Raw genomic sequence first — 6,549 nt, forward strand, 5'->3', positions numbered from 1 at the left:
GCCAAGACTCATAAGTAGCTGTGTTCAAGAATCAACATGCTTAACTAGGAAAGTCAATAACACTATCTGAACTTTGAGTTCCTAGAGACGCCAATCATTCTAAACTACAAAGGAAAAAGTGAGATGCCAAAACTGTTTAGAAGCAAAAAGCTACAAGTCCCGCTCATCTAATTAGAATTAATTTTCATTGATATTTTGGAATTTATAGTATATTCTCTTCTTTTTATCCTAATTGATTTTCAGTTGCTTGGGGACAAGCAACAATTTAAGTTTGGTGTTGTGATGAGCGGATAATTTATACGCTTTTTGGCATTGTTTTTAGGTAGTTTTTAGTAAGTTTAAGCTACTTTTAGGGATATTTTCATTAGTTTTTATGTTAAATTCACATTTCTGGACTTTACTATGAGTTTGTATGTTTTTTCTGTGATTTCAGGTAATTTCTGGCTGAAATTGAGGGACTTGAGCAAAACTCTGAAAAAGGCTGACAAAAGGACTACTGATGCTGTTGGAATCTGACCTCCCTGCACTCAAAATGGATTTTCTGGAGCTACAGAACTCCAAATGGCGCTCAACGGCGTTGGAAAGTAGACATCCAGAGCTTTCCAGAAATATATAATAGTCCATACTTTATTTGGGAATTGACGACGTAACTTGGCATTGAACGCCAAGTACATGCTGCTGTCTGGAGTTAAACGCCAGAAACACGTCATGATCCGGAGTTGAACGCCCAAAACACGTTATAACTTGGAGTTCAACTCCAAGAAAAGCCTCAGCTCGTGGATAGATCAAGCTCAGCCCAAGCATACACCAAGTGGGCCCCGGAAGTGGATTTATGCATCAATTACTTACTCATGTAAACCCTAGTAGCTAGTCTAGTATAAATAGGATGATTTACTATTGTATTAGACATCTTTTGACAGTTTAATCTTTTGACTGCTTAGCCTTTAATTATTCGGTCTCTTGATCACTCAGGGGGCTGGCCATTCGGCCATGCCTGAACCTTTCACTTATGTATTTTCAACAGTGGAGTTTCTGCACACCATAGATTAAGGGTGTGGAGCTCTGCTGTACCTCAAGTTTCAATATAATTATTATTACTTTCTATTCAATTCTCTTTTATTCTTATTCCAAGATATACGTTGCACAACACTTGATGAATGTGATGATCCGTGACACTCATCATCATTCTCACCTATGAACGCGCGTGTTTCACAACCACTTCCGTTCTACTTTAGGCCGGGCGCATATCTCTTAGATTCCCCAACAGAATCTTCGTGGTATAAGTTAGATAGATGGCGGCATTCATGAGGATCCGGAAAGTCTAAACCTTGTCTATGGTATTCCGAGTAGGATTCCGGGATTGAATGACTGTGACGAGCTTCAAACTCCTGAAGGCTGGGTGTGATGACAAACGCAAAAGAATCAATGGATTCTACTCCAACCTGATTGAGAACCGACAGATGATTAGTCGTGCTGTGACAGAGCACAGGACCATTTTCACTGAGAGGATGGGATGTAGCCATTGACAATGGTGATGCCCTACATACAGCTTGCCATGGAAATGAGTAAGAAGGATTGGATGAAAGCAATAAGAAAATAGAGATCCGAGAGGAGCACAGCATCTCCACACGCCTATCTGAAATTCCCACTATTGATTTACATAAGTATTTCTATCCCTTTTTATTTTCTATTTATTATTAATTTTCGAAATCCATAAACCAATTTAATCTGCCTAACTGAGATTTACAAGGTGACCATAGCTTGCTTCATACCAACAATCTCTGTGGGATCGACCCTTACTCACGTAAGGTATTACTTGGATGACCCAGTACACTTGCTGGTTAAGTTGAACGGAGTTGTGAAAAGAAAGTGCTGAGTTAGTTTTTAGGCACATGCCAAAGAGCCATTATTGTTGATCACAATTTCGTCCACCATAGAGCTTGCAGAACCACTAAAAACACCTATCCCAAGGCCACTACCACCCAATACAAACCTCAAGTGGGTAAAATCCTTAGCTTTTATCTTTACTTTTCCACTTGAATATGGTTTACTTGAAACAGATGGCCAGCTTAGAGCTCTTTGCGGCTTTAAGAGCAAAAGGGAAATGACTTGCACTCAGAGCTGGTATGCAAGGTTCAATAAAGTTCCACGCTTCACCTCGAAGTACACGGATTGGTATCGTGCTCAATTGCATAGATCACAGAGAACGTTTGGTTACCATGGTGAGATTCTACTCTTTAAACCGCCCGGATGGAAACAGGTAGATCAAGACGGAGGCGGATTTAAAAGCAAGGCTTGGAATCCAGGAATTTATTTTGACATTTATCACCCCGGGAACCTAAAAATCTATTTGAAGCTGCTCAGAAGCTTCACATGCCTAGTTTGGGACCCCGGAGGCTATTGGCATTCCAAGCACTGGTGGAGATTTTTGGACGAATTTAAACATAAGCCACCCTAACCGGAAGCTCCTCCAATGTCCAACTTAAGGACTCTAACAAAAAGTGCTAGGTGGGAGACAACCCACCATGGTATGGTCGTTTCTTTTTCAGTTTATTTCATCATTCTTTGTTTTTATTTTTATTTCCTTTTCATTTTACTTTAGTAAACCTGGAATCATACATAGCACTCATATTAATCACTGCATTCTATATTGTTCATGCATTTAAAAAAAAATTTTCGCTACGCGACGCGATCGCATCAGCGACGCGTCCGCGTCGCTTGGAGAGAAAGGAAAATTAAAAGTGAATAGAGAGTCATGCTGGAGCGTGGCTGGAGGCGTGCTAATGGCACATATCGACCCACGCGACCGCGTCGCTGACGCGTCCGCGTCGAATGGGAAGTATGGCCTCCCACGCGACCGCGTACCCCACGCGGCCGCGTGCCCTGGGTTTTCGACGTAAAAGGGTGCACAATGACATATTGTGCGAGAGTGGTGCTGGATTGGTGCTAGGAGCACAATCCTTATCACACGACCGTGTGCCCCACGCGGCTGCGTCATCCATCTTCTGAAGCACACTCACGCGATCGCGTGCCCCACGCAATCGCGTCACCCCAATTTTGGCAAATAAATTAATTTGAACAGAGAGTTGTGCTGGCGCGAGGCTGCACTCGCACCAGAAGCATAACATGGGTCTTGCAACGACGTGACTGACGCGATCGCGTGCCCATACTTAATGCGCATCCACGCGAACGCGTGCCCTACGCGGCCGCGTCGCATGCGCCGTACAGCTCACCCTAAAATTGCCACATATCTTATCTTTCTCTCCTCCAAATCCTAATTTTTTCTTTTCCTTTCTTATTTACTTCCTCTTCCCTTCTTTCCCTTCTCATTCTTCTTATTTTTCTTTTTATTTTATTTTAATTTTTGTGCATACTTTCATTCATTGCATTATTTTCATTAGTGTTGGAATTTTATTTGGGTCATTGTGGATTGTTGCAAAATTGTTTGGCAATTATATTTTTAAAGGGTTGCTTGCATGTTCACTTTAATACTTTCTATACTGTATTCACCATGCGTGCTATGTGTTTGTGAAAAAGCCCATATAGCATTATGCACTTCTCTATTTTACTTTATACTATTCAATGCTTGCTTTTCATAAACTCCCTTTACTATTTTATTAATTGACCATAATTGTCAATACAAACATGGTGATTTATCACCAGTAATGCTTGGTCTTTGCTACTCATGCCCTTTGCCGGCATGCCAATAAACACCTTGCGTTCACTTGTCCTTATGTGCACTAGCTATTTTCCATCGATGGCTTTTCACATGTACTCGCGGGCATGTGTTAATGTCAGTTACATCCTAATGTGCATCCATCACCACCTTTTCCGTTCTCTTCCTTGCTATAGTTATCTCTTTGAATTTAATTTACTTTCTCTTCCCTTTTTCAGGATGGCCACCAAGAAAGGAAAGGAGAAAGCTACTCCCAAATCACAGGCAAGGAGAGGAACAACAAGAGCCCCAACTGAGGAACCCACAACCCCCATCCACTTGCACATCTTAGCATGCACCGAGGACGGTGCAATCTTTAAGTGTGGGGAGGTTGATACTGATCTCCATGGGTTAGTACTCTCTTGTCTCAACACTATTGTTTTATTTTCTTTGTTTGTTCATTATTGCATATGCATGTTTAATTGCATGTTTGTTTGATTTTATGCATTTAGTTACTACTTGGTTAAAGTAATAAATTTCTTTTTAGGACCCTATTTTTGAAAATTTTCACTCATTTAAATTGAAAATTTTATGTTAAAAATTTGTTTGAAGTTGTATTTGGAACATGGTTTTTGAGTTAAAGAACACACAACCTGTGAGATTTTGAGCTTATTTACATGGTTACATTATTTAACCATAAATTTTTATTCTTGTGTGTTTTCTTCACGATGATTGAAATCTTTGCTTTGTTCCATTCTATATGTCCAATATTTAATATATTTACATGCTTGCATATGATTGAGGCCATTGTTTGATTCTAGCTCACTTATCCCAAAATTAGCCTACCTTTTACATCACTCTTGTTAGCCCCCTTGAGCCTTTAATTCCCTCTTATTCTATAAACAACACTAGCCTTAAGAAGAAAAACAAATTTAACATTCCAAGTTGAATCCTTGGTTAGCTTAAGATAGAAGTTGTGTAATTGTTTAAGTGTGGGAAACCTATTGGGAACATGGATGATAAAAACAAAGGGTAGGAAGTTGAAAAGAATTAAATAATTCAAAATAAAATTTTTGGGAAGCATGCTCATGTGAAGTCAAAATAATTAAATTACCATGTGCATTGAAAAAAATATATATATTAAATAAGGGGATACAAAAAAAAAAAGAAAAAAAATAATATTACCCCCAATGCAAAATAAAAAGGATCAATGCACATGGGACAAAATTCAAAATTAAATTTGATACATGAGCATGTAATACAAAAGTAGGAAAAATTATGGGAAGCTAAGTATAATTTTAAATTTTTTATAGAGTATGTATATGTTAGGTGAGATCTTAGACTACTCAAGGATTCACTTCACTAGCTCACTTAGCCTTATATATATACCCTCACCCTTACCTTGGCCCCATTACAACCTTGAAAAGACCTCATGATGTTTGCATTGGTACATTAAATATTTGTTGATTGGTTAGATGAAGAACAAAGTTTAAAAAGCATGACTAGAGAAGAATAGAGAGATTGACCCTAGACACTTGAGAGTTAGAGTGATATACACTACCAGTGAGGGTTCAATGCTTGATTCTATGTTCCCTGCTTTCATGAGCTATCTTCTCACAAGTTTACTTGTCCTTATTTTATATGATTTGAATTAGTGGGATTTGAATTATTTTTGTCTTGGAGAACTTATTTACTCTTAACCAAGTAGGTAGAAACATTTAGCATGTAGTTGCATTCATAGGTTGCATTTCATACATTTCACCATTCCTCTTCATCTCTTTATAGTTTCTCTTGAGTTTAGCATGAGGACATGCTATTGTTTAAGTGTGGGGAGGTTGATAAACCACTATTTTATGGTTTATCTTATGCTCAATTGAGTGGTTTTTATCAACTCTTTACTCACTTATTCATACAATTCGCATGTTTTACATTTTCCTTCCTGATTTTGTGCTATGATTGAAAACATGCTTCTTTGATCTTATATTTACTTATTATTAATCCTCTCTTATTACCATTAGATGCCTTGATATATGTGTTAAGTGTTTTCAGATATTATAAGGCAGGAATGGCTGGAGGATGGAAAGGAAGCATGCAAAAGTGGAAGGAATGCAAGAAGTTGGAGAAATTGCTAAGCTGTCCAGCCTGACCTCTTCGCACTCAAACGGCTATAACTTTAGCTACAGAGGTCCAAACAACGCGGCCGCGTCACTCTTCTGCGACCTGTACGGACCAGAAAGCGCTGGGAGTGACTTCTGGGCTGCTTTTGACCCAGTTTTCAGCCCAGAACACACAGATTAGAGGCTATAAAGTGGGAGAATGCATGCATTCATAATTATTCACTCATAATTCACAATTTTAGTTTTAGATGTAGTTTTTAGTGAGAGAGGTTCTCTCCTCTCTTCTCTTTAGGATTTAGGATTTAGGACTTCTCTTTTATGATTCAAGTTATGAATTATTCCATGTTACAGATTATTATTAATGATATTTGAAGTATTCCAGTTTATGATTGTTCCTTTTAATTATCATTGTTTCCGATTTGAAGATATTTTTATTCCAGTAATTTACTTTATCTCTTTTGGTCTTGGTTAAGAAATCAGTAACTCAACAGTTATCAAACTCAGCTTAATTGATAATTGTTATCTTGCTAATTAAATTGAACTTCAATAATCCTAACCTTTTCTTAGGAAATAAATAGAATTCGAAGGTCAACTAATTAGTCCCTTGACTTTCCTTTACTTTAAAGGTTGACTAAGTGGAAATTAGATATAACTTTCATTATTATTGAGAGAAATCACCAAGTTGGACTTCCAATTTCTCTTACCTTGCCAAAAGTTGTTTTTACAGTTATTAATTACTTTTAATCACCATTTAAATTAATTGTCATTTAAATCAAT

This window comes from Arachis stenosperma, chromosome 10 (genome assembly GCF_014773155.1).
Source record: "Arachis stenosperma cultivar V10309 chromosome 10, arast.V10309.gnm1.PFL2, whole genome shotgun sequence".
Lineage (NCBI taxonomy): Eukaryota > Viridiplantae > Streptophyta > Magnoliopsida > Fabales > Fabaceae > Arachis > Arachis stenosperma.